The sequence below is a fragment of the Hyla sarda genome, chromosome 11, assembly GCF_029499605.1.
Source record: "Hyla sarda isolate aHylSar1 chromosome 11, aHylSar1.hap1, whole genome shotgun sequence".
Classification (NCBI taxonomy): domain Eukaryota; kingdom Metazoa; phylum Chordata; class Amphibia; order Anura; family Hylidae; genus Hyla; species Hyla sarda.
Window position 1 is genome coordinate 72,675,331 of NC_079199.1, and position 18,977 is coordinate 72,694,307.

The following is an 18,977-nucleotide window of genomic DNA, read 5'->3' on the forward strand; positions in this document are numbered from 1 at the left end:
GTATGTAGGAAACAAACTGTGACGAGGTTAGAGCAGAAGCACCGTAGGGTAATAATGGGTGGTCATCAGCTTTGCCATTCAAAACTGATAATAATTCAGACAGTACCAGCACCGGACACCAGGCATTCTGTGAGGGAAGGTAATTTACTGAAACCCCCACCTGCAGGTTTTCGCGACGGTGACCCTAAGCTCGCAGAAACTATCCCTCCACCATAACTGAGACTTGTGCAAAGGCCTGGACTTGGCATTGGCACATGAAAATGCCCCAGGCCTGAGGAATCCATAAAAGGCTAGGTACATAGCTGCTTTAATCACTTGACTGGGGAGGTGCCCAAATGGCCGTTTATCTAATGCTTCCAACATGGACCTGAACATGTCACCTGTGATTGGTTTTCTTGAGGGCCCCTTGGGGATACTATGCACCTGAATACCTCTAAGGGCCGATTTGACAGCTTGCACTGAAAGAATGGATGATCTGTCCGGGAAAGATAATGAAATTAAGTGTTGCAAACCAGCTAAATACGTTTTGATAGTGTTATGTGACAAGTGTAGTGATAAGTGGCAAAACCCAATAAATGACAGAATAAGAGTAGTGTCAAAAGAAAAAGGAATATTAATGTGATGAAGATAAGTGGCATAAGCGTGAAAGGCAGTGTCATAGGCTTTCCTAGTGCTCGGTGCTAGAGAGTCTGATAAGATTGCAGGCCACTTGTGCATAAAAGTTTAGTCCATCATTAGAGCTTGTAAAGGTGAGATCGGAGTGCCAACGGGCTCCGCATGGGGCATGACCTGAGAAAAGAGGTTAAAATCAGCCCTAGACAAGGCACCTGCTGCTACATTCATGATACCAGGTATGTGCCGACAGACAAAATGTAATTTATGTTGTAGTGATGACAAAAACATCAATCTCCTGATGAAAGACATTGCCCTAGCATTCTTGAATCTACCTTTATTAACAATCCCCTCCATAGCTTCATTGTTGCAGTAAAATAACACTGACTGACTCAATTATGCCCCCAAACACAAGTGGCTGCTACAAATGGGTAGACCTCAAACAATGCTGAGGTACTATCAAAACCTACCAGACTCTGAACCTCGGTTGACCAATGCCCTGCTAACCAGTGTGACCCCCATACAGCCCCAAAAACCCCTGATGATGAAGAGTCTGTAAATATCGTGGGTGAACTTTCGGTGAGCTCTGGGACAAACATCGAAACTCCATTCCACTGGGCAATATACTTATCCCACATAAGAAGATCAGCCATGGCCTCGGTGTCCAAATAAATGCAACTGTCCTGATGAGGGACCGTGTGCAGTAGAATCAATAGCCGAGAGACAAATGACCTACCCTGGGGAATTATTCGCATTGCGAAGGCCAACATCCCCAGCAGGCTTTGTAACTCGACCTTTGTAGTAACCTGTGTGCAAGCAAACCTGTGAATTGTCTCATTAGTCTGCTTAACTTCTCTACCAGTAGTCGGGCCTGCATACTGACCGTATCCAAAATGATTCCGAGAAAAGTCATCTGTCTAGCAGGACCTTCCATTTTATTGGGAGACATTCGTACCCCCACTTCAGAAAACAATCCCAACAATTCTCCCAGCCCCTCGGGTTCCCCATCAGGCAGTTCCAACACAAGGAAGTCGTCTAGATTCTAGTGAATAATGTTGTATGCCACCGACGACATTGACAAGAGACCAATGCAGAGCCCGAGCAAGCTGGTCGAAAAGCCACGGACTGCTTTTGGAACCGAATATTAATTTAGTTGTTAAGTAGTACAAACCATTCCACTTGACCCCATACCACCTCCAAAGATCCGGACGTATAGGCAATAACTTGAACGCATCCATGATATCGGCCTTAGACAACCATGTACCAGGACTGAGTCGATTATAATTTGAATGGCCTCATCAATAGAAGCGTAGTGCATTGAGAATTCCTCGGATGGAATGAGAGAATTGATATGGGTATCACAGACAAGTACGGTGCTGACAAATCATAAATTAAACTCTTTTTATTGTTGAATTTGCCACATACTACCCCAACGGGGATGACTCTCCAAGTATCAAATGGCGGCATCATGAATGGGTCAATCATGTACCCCTTCTCTAATTCATTCTGCAATAGCTGGGAGACGGTGTTGGGGTCATTACTTGCCGACAACAAGCTATTACATTCGTAGGTGCACTGAGGTAATGCAATCAGACTTGTATGGAAACCCTCAACAAACCTGTCTACCAGCCACTGCACCCAGCCAGTTTCAGGGTGTCCTGACAGGATTCTGACCAGGGCAGGGACCTAGTCACGCCTGTCCTTTCTGTGAGCAGACCGTGCTATGGTGTGCTCTATAGCACAGAAAGCAGACATGTAGAAGCCTACAATTACTATAGTTGCATGCCGACAGATTACAGTTGTTGCAAATCTGACTCCTTCCGAGGTACCTGACAGGGCGCCCTAACTTGTCCACGGAAGGAGTCAATTTCTGACCAAGCGCTGGTATCTGGCTAGGGCTTCTACCGGTACCAGGCTCTATTGGCTGATTGATTCCTGCACACCAGGCTGCCATGTGGGATATTGCAGACAGTGCAAGCAGGGGATTTTAAACCCGCAAAATGATTGCAGAAAAGTTTGGTGTCAACTATGCTCCAATGGGTTACCTATGCATACTGACTAAATGCTGCTGCTGCCGCTTTGGCTGAGAAACTATTATGGTAATCGTAGAAATGCGAGCCACCATATTTGTAGGAAAATTCTGTGATTTGCAAAAGATACAAATCAAACTCTTCTCTGCACTCGGGCTTAACCAAGCAGATAACATCTCTGCACTCGGGCTTAACCGAGCAGATAACTTCTCTGAGCTTACTGAAAGCTATGACAAACTCGTGAATATTTAGCTTACGACTGAGTCTAGCGTCCTTGCTCTTGAGGACGACGGACAGTTTCCCACAGGCTATAGTCTTGGTATCCACTAAGTCCTGAGAGGAAATGAGCAAGGACGCTAGATTAATGTCTTTGCCGTCCAGTATATCTTTACATAACCCTGCCGGGATAAAGGGGATGGGCGATATCTTAGTTGGAATTGCCGGCCTACCTGATGTACTGGGTAGTGAAGGAGCTGGCACTACTGGAGTCACAGGCGACGCTATGTCCTGGACTCGAGAGCCTCCAGTCTGGACTGCACTCCAGATAATGAGGCCATCATGGTGGTTATCATGGAATGAAGTTGGGATATCGAGGTTTGACCCAATACTTCTTCCTGACTTCCTCCAGCTGTAGGCTCAGCCATCAACAACTTGAACAGTTCAGCCTTGCGGGTAAAAACTTGAAAAGGAACTCCCATTTTGCGCAACTCATCCATCAACTTAGGGATGGCCCACAAGCGATAGGCAGAAGATGTCGCTCGCCGTTCAGAACTCCTGTCTGGAGTTTCTGGAACTGACAGTGAATCTTCAATGTCTGATGCATGAGACATTTTGATAAAGATCCAACCTGTCAGGTCCAGAAATGTGTGCCGGGAAAAGATTAACAAGTCATGAGAACAGACTCAGTACAATAATCCCCCTAACCAAACGTAAACTACTGACCTGTCAACAACCTAAGCCCGAGTGTAACTGAACAGCTCCACCTGAAAGAAACTACTGAATCACAAAATTAACGGGCTACAACTAGCTGGAACTAGCAAGTGCGAACTATGCCGTAGGAACGTGATGTGCTGAGCCAATCGTAATGGACATGACGGGAACTACTGTAACGTAAGTATACCGTTATACTGTGCCCAGAACCCTGAGTGACCTAGGCAACTCCAGAAGTGGTCGAATCCTTATCTTGCATTCATGTTTTAACCAAACGTGTTGATTCAAGCTGATCAGGTCAGTTATCTGCACCTCCGCCAAATGACATGAGAAAGTACATGACGTAAGCAACGAGCAACTGCTCTGAAAACGAGTCAGTAACAGCCGCAGGCAGAGGTCACCCCTAAAAAAACAAGTCAGGATAACAGTAACCCAGGCCTAGTAGTGATATGATACTCTGAAGACGTGTCAGCAACATCAAATGTGATAATTCCCCCTGAAGAAGAGTCAGGTTTCACTGTAAATATATTGCCTGTGTGTAACTGTTCTGATAATGGATACGGTGAACAACAGCGCGCCCTTGGCTGCCCCTGAAGAACGTGTCAGGTATGATGGCAAACCAACAGCTATTAGCATGAGGATGTCCTGAAAAAACATGTCGGTGATCATCCTCTGTGGTGATCCCCCCCTGAAGATGAGTCAGGATACAAAGTGAAATCACCACCTATGTGTCATGAATTTATTATTGTACATGTTTTGACCAATTGACCATGACAGACATACAACCTCTGCTGACCATAAAAAACTGTTACATCCTAACAATTCACTAAAGCATTTGTGACATGATTGATATCCCTCACCCTCCGTAACGTAGCTGGACACGTGCCAGGAATGTGACGTAACCGTAACTTCGTAACGTGATTCATAACTACGTGAAAGATAATGCGTTTCATAAATCTTTTTGAACCAACCTTCCAGGAAAAAATGAAAGCTATCAACGATGACCGTCTGGAATATCACAACACACACCACCTGCCAAATGCAAACAACATAGCTGAAAACTTGCCCTCAGCTACACACACACACACATATATATATATATATATATATATATATATATATATATATATATAGGTAGCAAGGAGGACTGCAACACACCAGATGAACGATGAAGAAACAAGATATTTATTCCATCACAACAAATGCACCATCGTCCATGCTTGGAAATGGCCGCATTGGGCGACCGAAACGCTGCATTTGTTGTGAAGGAATAAACACCTTGTTTCTTCATCGTTCATCTGGTGTGCTGCAGTCCTCCTTGCTACCTAGAGACCCGGCCGCTTTACTGCGTACACCCACCGTATCTTCTTTTGGGAGTGCTGCCCTATGCTTGCTTTCTATATATATATACAGTGACCCCCCCCGACCTACGATAGCCCCGACATACGATAATTTCAACATTCGATGGCCTCTCAGAGGCCATCGCATGTTGAAGGCAGCATCAACATACAATGCTTTTGTATGTCAGGGCCATCGCATAAACGGCTATCCGGCAGCGCAGACTGCTTCAGCTGCCGCCGGATAGCCGTTTAAGGTGCCCCGTGTGATCCGGTGATGGTCACTCACCTGTCCCCGATGTTCTGGACTATGCACTTCGGGCTCCGCTGCATCGCCGTTGCTCTCCTTCGTCATCATCACATCGCCACGCATGCCGTTTCGTCATCCAATAGGAGTGGCGTGCGCAGTGACGTGATGACGGCGATGAAGAGCGATGATTCCGGTCAGCAGAGATGGTCCGGAGCGGCGGGGACATCCCGGGGACGTGGCGACAGCGATGGAGGGTGACATCCAGGGCAGTGGTGACTGTCCGGAGCGGCGGGGACAGGTGAGTATATGTTACGCCTAGCGCTCCGGGTCCCCGCTCCTCCCCGGAGCGCTCACGGCGTCTTTCTCCCTGCAGCGCCCCGGTCAGTCCCGCTGACCGGGAGCGCTGCACTGTCATGGCCGTTGGGGATGCGATTCGCTCAGCGGGACGCGCCCGCTCGCGAATCGCATCCCAGGTCACTTACCCGTCCCGGTCCCCTGCTGTCATGTGCTGGCGCGCGCGGCTCCGCTCTCTAGGGCGCGCGCGCGCCAGCTCTCTGAGACTTAAAGGGCCAGTGCACCAATGATTGGTGCCTGGCCCAATTAGCCTAATTGGCTTCCACCTGGTCCCTGACTATATCTGACCTCCTCCCATGCACTCCCTTGCCGGATCTTGTTGCCTTGTGCCAGTGAAAGCGTTTAGTGTGTCCAAAGCCTGTGTACCTGAACTTCTGCTACCCATCCTGACTACGAACCTTGCCGCCTGCCCCCGACCTTCTGCTACGTCTGACCTTGCCTCTGCCTAGTCCTTCTGTCCCACGCCTTCTCAGCAGTCAGCGAGGTAGAGCCGTTGCTAGTGGATACGACCTGGTTGCTACTGCCGCAGCAAGACCATCCCGCTTTGCGGCGGGCTCTGGTGAAAACCAGTAGCCTCTTAGAACCGGTCCGCTAGCACGGTCCACGCCAATCCCTCGCTGACACAGAGGATCCACTACCTGGAAGCCGAATCGTGACAGTAGATCCGGCCATGGATCCCGCTGAGGTGCCGCTGCCAAGTCTCGCTGATCTTCCCACGGTGGTCGCTCAGCAATCGCAGCAGATTGCCCAACAAGGACAGCAGCTGTCGCAGTTGACCGCCATGTTACAGCAAATTCTGCCTCTGCTACAGCAGCAACCATCTCCTCCGCCAGCTCCTGCACCTCCTCCGCAGCGAGTGGCCGCTCCTAACCTCCGCTTGTCCCTGCCGGACAAATTTGATGGGGACTCCAGACTCTGCCGTGGATTTTTGTCTCAGTGTTCCCTGCATATGGAGATGTTGTCAGACTTGTTTCCTACAGAACGGTCTAAGGTGGCGTTCGTAGTAAGCCTTCTTTCAGGAAAGGCCTTGTCTTGGGCCACACCGCTCTGGGACCGCAATGATCCTGCCACAGCCACAGTCCAGTCCTTCTTTGCTGAAGTCCGAAGTGTCTTTGAGGAACCTGCCCGAGCCTCTTCTGCTGAGACTGCCTTGCTGAACCTGGTCCAGGGTAATTCTTCCGTTGGCGAGTACGCCATACAATTCCGTACTTTTGCTTCTGAACTATCCTGGAATAATGAGGCTCTCTGCGCGACCTTTAAAAAAGGCCTATCCAGTCGCATCAAGGATGTGCTGGCCGCACGAGAGATTCCTGCCAACCTCCAAGAACTCATCCATTTGGCTACCCGCATTGACATGCGTTTTTCTGAGCGACACCAAGAGCTCCGCCAGGAAAAAGACTTAGATCTCTGGGCACCTCTCCCACAGCATCCTTTGCAGTCTTCGCCTGGGCCTCCCGCCGAGGAGGCCATGCAAGTGGATCGGTCTCGCCTGACCCAGGAAGAGAGGAATCGCCGTAGAGAAGAAAATCTCTGTCTGTACTGTGCCAGTACTGAGCATTTCTTGGTGGATTGCCCTATCCGTCCTCCACGCCTGGGAAACGCACGCACGCACCCAGCTCACGTGGGTGTGGCATCTTTTGGTTCTAAGTCTTCTTCTCCACGTCTCACGGTGCCCGTGCGGATTTCCCCTACAGTCAACTCCTCCATCTCAGCCGTGGCCTGCTTGGACTCTGGTGCCTCCGGGAATTTTATTTTGGAGTCCTTTGTTAATAAATTCAGCATCCCGGTGACCCGTCTCGTCAAGCCGCTCTACATTTCCGCGGTCAACGGAGCCAGATTGGACTGCACCGTGCGTTACCGCACAGAACCCCTCCTGATGTCTATCGGACCCCACCACGAAAAGATTGAGTTCTTCATTCTCCCCAACTGTACCTCTGAGGTCCTCCTCGGTCTGCCATGGCTCCGGCTTCATTCCCCCACCCTTGATTGGACCACCGGGGAGATAAAGAACTGGGACTCTGCCTGCCACAGGAAGTGCCTCTCTCCCCCTCCCAGTCCCATCAGGCAAGCCTCTGTGTCCCCTCATGGCTCCCGTCCTTGTGTCTCCCTGCCCCGTGCCAAACTTCACCCTCTGCCCTCCCTCCCCATTCCAACTCCTGCTGTACTGCCTCCCGTTGAGGAAGCCCCGCATTCTTTCCCGGTGTCCTTATTCCAGGGGAGGCAGTTACCGGACAAAAAAAAGGGGAGACCTAAGGGGGGGGGGTACTGTTACGCCTAGCGCTCCGGGTCCCCGCTCCTCCCCGGAGCGCTCACGGCGTCTTTCTCCCTGCAGCGCCCCGGTCAGTCCCGCTGACCGGGAGCGCTGCACTGTCATGGCCGTTGGGGATGCGATTCGCACAGCGGGACGCGCCCGCTCGCGAATCGCATCCCAGGTCACTTACCCGTCCCGGTCCCCTGCTGTCATGTGCTGGCGCGCGCGGCTCCGCTCTCTAGGGCGCGCGCGCGCCAGCTCTCTGAGACTTAAAGGGCCAGTGCACCAATGATTGGTGCCTGGCCCAATTAGCCTAATTGGCTTCCACCTGGTCCCTGACTATATCTGACCTCCTCCCATGCACTCCCTTGCCGGATCTTGTTGCCTTGTGCCAGTGAAAGCGTTTAGTGTGTCCAAAGCCTGTGTACCTGAACTTCTGCTACCCATCCTGACTACGAACCTTGCCGCCTGCCCCCGACCTTCTGCTACGTCTGACCTTGCCTCTGCCTAGTCCTTCTGTCCCACGCCTTCTCAGCAGTCAGCGAGGTAGAGCCGTTGCTAGTGGATACGACCTGGTTGCTACTGCCGCAGCAAGACCATCCCGCTTTGCGGCGGGCTCTGGTGAAAACCAGTAGCCTCTTAGAACCGGTCCGCTAGCACGGTCCACGCCAATCCCTCGCTGACACAGAGGATCCACTACCTGGAAGCCGAATCGTGACAGTATAACTTCCTATACTTTGCATTGCATGGATCCCTCAACATACGATGGTTTCAACTAACGATGGTTCATTTGGAACAAATTACCATCGTATGTTGAAGGACCACTGTATATATATATATATATATATATATATATATATATATCATTTAGTTTTTTTCAGTAATACATACCAACTATAATATGTATTGAAACTGCTTATCCCCTTTTTTTCTTCTTCTACTAATAGGTATATCAGTTGCAAACTTGCAACAAGAAAACCATTTTGATGCATGTATACATCTTTATGTATACATGCATGCCCCTGAATACATACATTCATATAGCACATACGCAACACCTTTTTTAATTTTTTTATTTAAACATTGACAGCATGTCCTGCCATAACACCATGCACAGGCAGTGCCACCTAGCGATGGCGTCCCTGTACTACAGGCAGCCGCACGATGAGCAGGTGAACCTTGCCGGGACCCGCAGCCCCCCATTCCCCGGGACCCCGAACACGCTGTTGACCCGTTAAGTTTGCCAAACACCAATAGGGCCCATAAGTTTTACAGCCTTGTCATGCCAATGCCCTAATCATGCCCTGCCACGCCGTCGGCATCGCTGCAGTACTATTACTCCAGTATCGCAATACCCGAAAATATGAATTGACAATCGCATAGCCGGACACCGGCACTTACCGACCGCCGACCAGGGACACTTGTTATTCCACATAAGCTCTGCCACCCTAACTCCAATTAAACTTCAGAGAGGGGACATATGAGCTCACAGTGGTGCACAGTAACTGAAACACCGCCAAACGCAATGCACGTGTGTGTGGGGGTGGGGGGTGGGGCGTGCATTAAATATCCAACGCCCCTCCCACAAATGCAGCCTGATAGGCTTATCCCATAAATTTCTTATCACTGGACTTCTTCTTTAAAAGGGTTATCCAGGAATAGAAAAGCTGAGCTCCACTCACTTCAATGGGACTGAGATGTAATACCACGCCTAACCTGGGTATTTGGAGAAAATCAGCTTGGCACCATGAAAATGCTATCTCAGGAAATGCTGAGCAGATTGATATATACAGTGCATATGTACAGTATTTAGACTCTCTCACTCTATTTCACATTTTGTTATACAGCATTATCACCGCAACTGCAGATCACGGCACACAAAATAATCCTCACAACTCTGTTGGCTGAAAATAAAGTTATAGCGGTCAGAATGGAAAGCAATTTTCTTTGCTTAAAAAATGAAATAGTAAATGGAACAAAAACACTATACATTTGGTAAAGCCCCTTAAAGGGATACTCCACCCCTAGACTAGCTGCAGGAACCCCTGCGATCTCCAGGCTGGCACCCCAGTGTTTTGAACACTCATGTACAGAATGCCGGTCTGGGGCTTCCGTGTTCGTGATGTCATTCATTTCTATGGGAGGGGGTGTGATGGCTGTGGAGGGGGCATTGCGAGACAGCCCCCGGCATCCTATGGGGGGGGGGGGGACCCAGAGTCCGGACCCCCCTATGATCAGACATGTTATCCTCTATCCTTTGAATAGGGGATAACATGTCTAGGGGCAGAGTACCCCTTTAAATACTTGATTTTAATTACTGGTCAGAGGTGGCTGTGGTCGCCCGTCATCCAGCATGGAGTAGAGTTAGCTCCGTGCACCGGATTACTGAGGTGCCAGCCAGAGATCGCGGTGGGGGTCCCTGCGTCCAGACACCACGAGATCAGGCATCTTATCCCCTATCCTTTGGATAGGGGATAAGATGTCTAGGGGCAGTGTACTATCCACCTAAAGACTCATATCAGGGCTTGTTTTTTTGCTCCACCAAATAGAATTTAAATTTTGTGGTAAAATAGTGATGTCATTAAAATGTACAATCTAAATAAAAAACAAAAAAACACGGTTTTGACTCCGCTTTAAAAACCGTACTGCAACCGCATATGTTTTTTTTAACATGGACATCAATGGGAAACGCACATGTATACAGTTCCATACGGGAAACCGTATATGGTTTTTACTTTGAACATGCGCATTTGCATCCTATAATCCCCACCCAACACTCCTCCCATTAAAAATGGACAAAACTATCAAAAACATATGTTTTTTTTTTTTTAAACGGACGGAATTGTATGCACTTTTAAAAACAGTATACAGTTTAAAAACGCATACGGTTTAGTTTTTCCCATACTGATCCATCCATTTTTTTTGCCATACGGTTTTCTTTAGAAAAACAGATTGAAAACAGTATGGCAAAAACATGATGTGAATCCAGCCTAAGGCTGGGTTCACATCACGTTTTCTCCCATACGGGAGCGCATACGGCAGGGGGGAGCTAAAACCTCGCGCTCCTGTATGCCTTTGTATGGGCTCCCGTATGTAATTCATTTCAATGAGCCGACCGCAGTGAAACGTTCAGTCCGGTCGGCTCATTTTTGCGCTGTATGAGCTTTTTCCCCGGACCTAAAACTGTGGTCAGCCAAGGTTTTAGGACCGGTTGTAAAAGTGCATACGGCACAAAAATGAGCCGACCGGACCGAACGTTTCACTGCGGTCGGCTCATTGAAATGAATTACATACGGGAGCGCATACGAAGGCATACGGGAGCACAAGGTTTTTGCTCCCCCCTGCCATATGCGCTCCCGTATGGGAGAAAACGTGATGTGAACCCAGCCTAATACTGATCATTGCCATGCATAGCACTATTCAGTATCTGCAATTTATTGATTGTTATAAAAAGTTGCCACGCTCCGCACTGCGGTCGCATGCACCAGCCTCCAGCGCATTGTTCCCTTGTTCCCGGCTGCCGGCGGGGCTGGGTTTCGCATAGCGGGACACTACTGTATGCGAATCCCAGCCCGTCACTCACCTCTCTCCCCTGCTGCTTACGCTGTGTCTCAGCTCCGGAGCGCGCATCCCCGTCCCTTAGGGTGCGTGCACGGCGGAGCTCTAAAATGTAAAGGGATAGTACGCCCATAATTATTGTGTACACCTGACACCATTCTATAAAGTCCATGCACCTCCCACACTTCCCCCCCTGGATCTTCAATGCCCCTAGCATGAGATTAAGCATTCCATATTGCCTGTTTGCCTTACCCATGTATCCAGACCTTCCCGCTACATTATTAGACTTCGCACCTTTGCCGCCTGCCTAGACCTTCTGCTATGTTTGACTATGCTGCTGCCTTAGCCTTCGGTGCCTCGCCTAGCCCAGCTACCTGTGTGGTCGAGCCGTGTCGGGGGTAGCGCCCTGGGTGTCGCCTGCCACAGCAAGCCCATCCTGCGTTGCGGCGGGCTCTGGTGAAGACTAGTGCCACCTTAGACTCCGCTCCTCGATAGGGTCTGAGTCATCAGCCACACAGGTTAGAGGATCCACATCCAGCTTCGTTACTGCAAGATCCGGCCATGGATCCCGCTAGGTTCCTCAGCCTGATAGCCCAGATCTCGCTTCCATTGTGGCGCTCCAGTCACAGAAGTTGGCCCAGCAGGCACAGCAGTTATCCGCCATGATGCAGCAATTACTCAATGCACAACAACAACCGCCACAGCCTCCTCCTGCTTCGGTCTTTCCTCCCGTTCCTGCAGTCATCTCCGGATCCAAACTTCGCCTGTCTCTTCCCGAGAAATATGAGGGGGATCCCAAGTCCTGTCATGGTTTTGTGAATCAGTGCTCCATGCACATTGAAATCATGGCGGATCAGTTCCCTACGGAACGAGCAAAGGTGGCCTTCATTCTCAGTCTTTTAACTGGAAGGGCTTTGGCCTGGGCAACTCCACTTTGGGATCGCAGTGATGCTCTCACAACTAATCTCCAGGTGTTTCTGACAGAATTTCGGGGTGTCTTCGAAGAACCTGCTCAAGCTTCCTCTGCTGAGATGGCATTGCTAAGTCTATCTCAGGGCAACTCCTCTGTGGGCAAGTATGCCATTCGATTTCGTACCCTGGTATTGGAGTTATCATATCAAGGATGTCCTTGCTGCCCGGAATTGCCATCTAACCTGAATGAACTTATACAGTTGGCATCCCGGATTGATATCCGTTTCTCAAAGCGATGTGAGGAACTACGCCAATAAAGGGAGTCTGCACATTCTCAGCGCATTCCTTGTCGGGCACCTGTCTTCCAGCAACCACCGCAACCTTCTTCCTTGCCTCCCGCAGTGGAGGCTATGCAAGTGGATTGGTCTCGCCTGACCCTGCAGGAAAGAACTCGCCGACGAACAGAGAATCTAGGCTATCTATCTATGTTGTGCCAGTGCAGATCACTTCCTCAAAGATTGTCCTCTGCGTCCTCAATCACAGGGAAATGCTCGCACCTAGGGTTTGTGGGAGGGGCCTCCCTAGGTGTGAATACCACCTCTCCACGCTTAAATTTGACGGTCCAGTTTTTCCTACCCTCCAAAGAGATCATCTCCGTTCTTGCCATTCTGGACTCTGGCTCTGCGGGAAACTTTATTGATGCCTCCCTAGTACATAGGTATTGTCTGCTAGTGTCCCGCCTGTTTAAGCCTTTGTACATCTCTACGGTCAATGGTAAAAGACTGGACTGTACTGTGCTGTATCGCACAGAACCGTTGTCTATGCAGATCAGAGTCCTGCATAAGGAGAACTTGCCTTTTATGTTCTCCCTCATTGTACTTCTCCTCTCTTGCTTGGCCTACCTTGGTTGTAACTCCATGCTCCGCAGCTGGATTGGAAAACTGAAGTTCTTTGCTGGGGTCCGCATTGCAGCAACGTATGACTAAATTGGAACCATCATCTTGTCCTCTACCTGGTTTGCCTTCGTTCCTTCAGGAGTATGCTGATGTCTTCAGTGAAAAGCAAGCTGAAGTGTTACCACCACATCGTCCCCACGATTGTCCTATTGACTTGCTACCTGGCACCACACCTCCCAGTGGCAGAATCTACCCTTTGTCTTTTCCTGAAGCTCTGGCCATGTCTAGTTACATCCAGGAGAATCTTCAGACGGATTTATCAGGAAGTCCTCTTCCCCTGCCAGGGGAAGGTCTATGCGACCTTGCATCGACTACCGAGGCTGGAATAAAATTACAGTAAAGAACCGCTACCTACTTCCTTTAATCTCTGAGTTGTTTTATCAATTGCGTGGTGCCAAAATCTTCTCTAAATTGGATCTTCGTGGGGCCTATAATTTGATTTGTATTCGAGAAGGGGACGAATGGAAGACTGCATTTAATACTCGTGACGGACATTTTGAATATCTTGTGATGCCATTCGGATTCTGTAATGCTCCAGCAGTCTTCCAGGAGTTCATAAATGATATTTTCCGTGACCTCCTGTACTCCTGTGTTGTTGTCTATTTGGATGACATACTCATATACTCGCCCAATATCCAGTCACATCGCTCTTACCTCCACCAAGTGTTACAGCGTCTCCGTGAAAATCATCTCTATGCTAAACTAGAGAAATGTACTTCTGAAAAAAACAGCCTTCCATTTATGGGGTATATTATTACCAGTCAAGGTCTACAAATGGATCAGCTCACTAAAACTTAGCATTTAATAATAACAGCATAAAATAGCGCGTTTCCTATAATCACAATAAGTGTCACCAGATAAGACACAAATAATGCAGATTGATTACTGACACTTATTGTGATTATAGGAAACACGCTATTTGACTGGGGCCATTGGCTAATGGCCCTGGCATTACACCCATTGTGTATTTTTGGTGTTGATTAATATTTTCTTGAGGACTACTATTTTATGCTGTTATTATTAAATGCTAAGTTTTAGTGAGCTAATCTTACTCTTCTGTGAATTTTTGTCCATTGGCTCGGCATACATCTGTATATCTGTGAATTTGCAGTGAAATTATTATTATTTTTTTTTAATCTACAAATGGATCCCAACAAGCTGTCGGCAGTACTGGACTGGCCTCGACCTTCGGGTTTGAAAGCAATTCAGTGCTTCCTCGGCTTTGCCAATTACTATCGGCAATTTATTCCTCATTACTCCACTCTGGTAGCCCCCATCGTCTTACTTACCAAGAAGACTGCTAATCCAAAAGTTTGGACTCCTGAGGCTGAAGAAGCTTTCAAACAGTTAAGTTTGCCTTCGCTTCTGCTCCTGTTCTATCTAGACCAGATCCTAGCAAGCCATTCATCTTGGAAGTGGATGATTCTTCAGTTGGAGCAGGGGCAGTGTTAACACAAAAGTCTTCTAAGGGGAGAACTTTAACCTGTGGATATTTCTCCAAAACCTTCTCCCCTGCAGAGAGAAATTATACCATCGGAGATCGCGAGCTCTTGGCCATTAAATTGGCTTTAGAAGAATGGTGTCACCTCTTGGAAGGCTCTCTACACCCGCTTACTATCTATTCTGACCACAAAAACTTACTCTCTTGCCCCACAGTATTGGTGGTCCACTCTAAAACAGGATGTTGTTGATTATGTCCGATCTTGTTCAATTTGTGCCTGGGACAAGACTTCTGGTCTACTTCATTCTTTGCCAGTTCCTGAGCAGCCCTAAACAGATATTGAAATGGACTTTATTACTGACCTTCCCTCTTCTGGTGGAAATACGGTCATTTGGGTTGTTTTGGATTCTCTAAAATGGCTCATTTTGTGCCTCTACCAGGATTACCTTCTGCACCACAGCTTGCCAAGTTTTTCCTCTGTCATATCTTCCGCCTGCATGGTTTGCCCTCCCATATTGTCTCCGACCGAGGAGTCCAATTTGTCTCTAAGTTTTGGAGGGCTCTCTGTTCATGTCTACAAGTTAAATTTGATTTTTCTTCAGGTTACCACCCACAATCCAATGAACAGGTTGAAAGGGTGAAAAAGGTCTTGGGAGACTAACTCCGCCATTTTGTTTCTGCCTGCCAAGACGACTGGGCAGATCTGCTACTCTGGGCCAAATTTTCGTACAAACATAAGGATTCTGAATCCTCTGGGTCTTCACCCTTCTTTGTGGTCTATGGACTTCATCCTAGTCCTTCTCTACCCTTTTCCACTTCCTCCAGAGTTCCCATGGCCGAAAAAGTGCGGAATTTCGTTTCCATCTGTCAGAAGACACATTACTCACTTCTACATGCCGCCACTCATATGAAATCGCAAGTGGACAAGAAAAGACGCCCTCCTCCCGAATTCTCTCCAAGGGACAAAGTGTGGTTGTCTTCCAAGTTTATCCGCTTTAAGGTACCATGTTATAAGCTGGGTCTTCGCTATTTGGGTCCTTACAAAATCAAAAAACTTTTAAACCCTGTAGCTTATTCCCTCCATCTGTCTTCCTCTCTCCGGATCTCGAATTCTTTTCATGTATCCCTCTTAAAACCTGTTATCCATAACCGCTTCTCTAAAAAAGTCATCACTCCTACTCCCTTCGCTGGTACCTCCGATGTTTATGTTATCAAAGAAATTCTAGATTCCAAGTTTGTCAGAGGAAAAGTTTTTTTCCTTGTGGATTGGGAAGGATTTAGCCCAGAGCAAAGATCTTGGGAGCTGCAGGACAACATTCTAAACCATGACCTTATCCACTAGTTCTTATCCTTGTACTGTCACACTCCATGCTCCGGCCGCATGCACCAGCCGCAAGCGCATTGTTCCCTTGTCCCCGGCAGGGCTGGGATTCCCATCACGGGACGCTCCCGCATGTGTATCCCAGCCGTCACTCACCTCTCTCCCCTGCTGCCTCCGCTGTGTCTTAGCTCCAGCGCACGCATCCCCGTCCCTTAGGGCGCACGCACGCCGGAGCTCTAAAATTTAAAGGGCCAGTACGCCCAAAATTATTGTGTACCCCTGACCCCATTCTATAAAGTCCATGCACCTTCCACACTTCCCTGCTGGATCTTCAGTGCCCCTAGCCTGAGATTAAGCATTCCATATTGCCTGTTTGCCTTACTCGTGTATCCAGACCTTGTCGCTACGTTATTAGACTTCGCACCTTTGCCGCCTACCTTGACCTTCTGCTACGTTTGACTACGCTACTGCCTTCGCCTACGCTACTGCCTTATCCTCACCTAGCCCAGCTACCTGTGTGGATAAGCCGTATTGGGGGTAGCGACCTGGGTGTCACCTGCTGCAGCAAGCATATCCTGCCTTGCAGCAGGCTCTGGTAAAGACCAGCGGTACCTTAGACTCCGCTCCCCGATACGGTCTGAGTCATCAGCCACACAGGTTAGAGGATCCACATCCAGCTTTGTTACAATAGTCCGATATGGGGACATAAAAAGTAAAAAAAAAAAAAAAAGGATACATTTTTTTTATGTGAAAAAGCCCCTTTAAATGGCCTCTTTTTCCCATTTTAGCCCAAGAAGCGTAAACATTTTTTTAAACATATTTGCTATCGCCGAGGGTGTAAATGTCCGATTTATCAAAATATAATGTTAATAATCATGTACAGTGAACGGCGTAAACATAAAAAAGGGACAAAATTACTGCCTTTTTGAGACATCCCATTACAAAAAAATTATTAAGAAGCAATTAAAAAGTTACAAAAATGAAAAAGTAGCACCAATAAAAAGTATTACCGAGTTATAGGTGGTCAAAATACCCTGCGTTACCCCCCCCCCCCCCCCTCCAGCTCACATCTACCCTTTTTGTATTTTATCTCTTCATTAAATTCATATATTTTTCACTCTATGGTCTAATCTCACTGTTTTGTTCACCTCTATTAACTGATTCCACCTCATCCTATTTCCCCTCTCCTCTCCCTCCTCCTCTTCGCACCCTCCCCCTCCCCTCCCCCTCCCCTCTCACTAGATCACTTGAGGACTGTTACCTTATTTTTCACACTTGATGTTTTTAACCAAGCACCTTGGGTATTAGGTGCTATACAGTTAACCTCGGTTATCTAATTTTCTACCTAGTCGAGCTGCACAATCCCCCTATCACACTACTAGATAGGGAAGGTGAGTGACGGCCCGAGGTTCGCATACAGGCGCATCCCGCGATGCAAATCCCGGGCTCAGCAGAAGCGGACGGAGCAGGGGAGCGCTCTCGGCCAGCGTGTACGGCAGGAGCGCTAGGTGTAACAGTACCCCCTCTTGGGTCTCCCCCTCTTTTTGGCTCTCTTTTTTACTAAATCGTGGTCTAGGATATTCTCCTTTGGCTACCAGGACTTTTCCTCAGGACCAAAACCTTTCGACCAAAAAATAACATCTCCCTCACACGGTCTTAGTCGCCAGGATCTTCTTGACCAAGAAGACCCAGACACAGGAGTAGAGACGATGATAAATGGCTTGAGAAGGGAGACGTGGAAAGAATTAGGGATGCGTAGAGAAGATGGCAAACGGAGCTTGTAGGAGACCGGATACATTTTTTGCAAGACCTCGAACGGTCCAAGGTAGTGAGGATCCAACTTGTAACTGGGGATCCTGAAACGGATATACTTAGAAGAAAGCCAGACCCTGTCACCAGGGAAGAAAGTCGGAGGAGACCTTCTCTACTTATCCGCCTGAGAATTCATGCGGGAAGAGGCGTGCTACAAAGCATGCACGGTTTCTTGCCAAATGGTCATGAAATCCCATAGTTGTTCATCCCCCGCTGGCACACCAGAAGAGACTGGAAGACCAAAATTCATTCAGAAAATACATTTGATTCGGCAAAGGTAAGTAAAATGTTGATAAAAACTGAAGAAATGCGTTTATTACATGGAGAAGGGTAAGGGTAAACCTTGGTAATGGCGACCACAATATAGTTACTTTTGATTTAAAATGTAGAAAACAAAGACAGACGGGGAAGGCAAAAACATATAACTTTAAAAAGGCAAATTTCCCTGGGCTGAGATCTGCACTACAGGACATAGACTGGGGGGAGGTGTTCTCAAATACTGATACAGAAGGTAAATGGGAAATGTTTAAATCAACTCTAAATAACTATACATCTAAATATATACCAAAGGGGAACAAATCTAAACGATTAAAACTAAATCCTACATGGCTGACAAATGATGTTAAAAGAGCAATAAACAACAAAAAAATAGCCTTCAAAAAATACAAATCTGATGGGTCAGCGATAACATTTAAACAGTACAAAGAGCTTAATAAAATCTGTAAAAATGTTATAAAAACAGCAAAAATTCTAAATGAGAGACAGGTGGCCAAAGAAAGCAAAACTAATCCTAATTTTTTTTTTTAGATATATAAATACAAAAAAAACAAGGACAGAGCATGTAGGACCCCTTAATAATGATAATGGGGAGGTTGTCACGGGCGATAAAGAGAAGGCGGAGCTACTGAATGGGTTCTTTGGTTCTGTATACACTATGGAAAAAGAAGCTCACATTGGCCAGGTCAGTGCTGGTAATACATCATGTAATGTACTGAACTGGCTTAATGTAGAGATGGTACAAGGTAAGTTAAGTAAAGTAAATGTAAGCAAATCTCCAGGGCCGGAGGGACTACACCCAAGAGTTCTTAGAGAGGTAAGTTCAGTAATATCTGTACCCTTGTTCATGATATTTAGAGATTCTCTGGTGTCTGGTATTGTGCCAAGGGACTGGCGCAAGGCTAATGTGGTACCACTCTTCAAAAAGGGCTCTAGG

General features: G+C 47.8%; 1 protein-coding gene across 1 annotated transcript in view; it reads right to left on the bottom strand.

The window, feature by feature from the left end:
• Positions 1–18,977, bottom strand: part of CFL2 (cofilin 2) — a 128,837-nt gene that overhangs the window by 45,472 nt on the left and 64,388 nt on the right. The window lies entirely within an intron of this gene.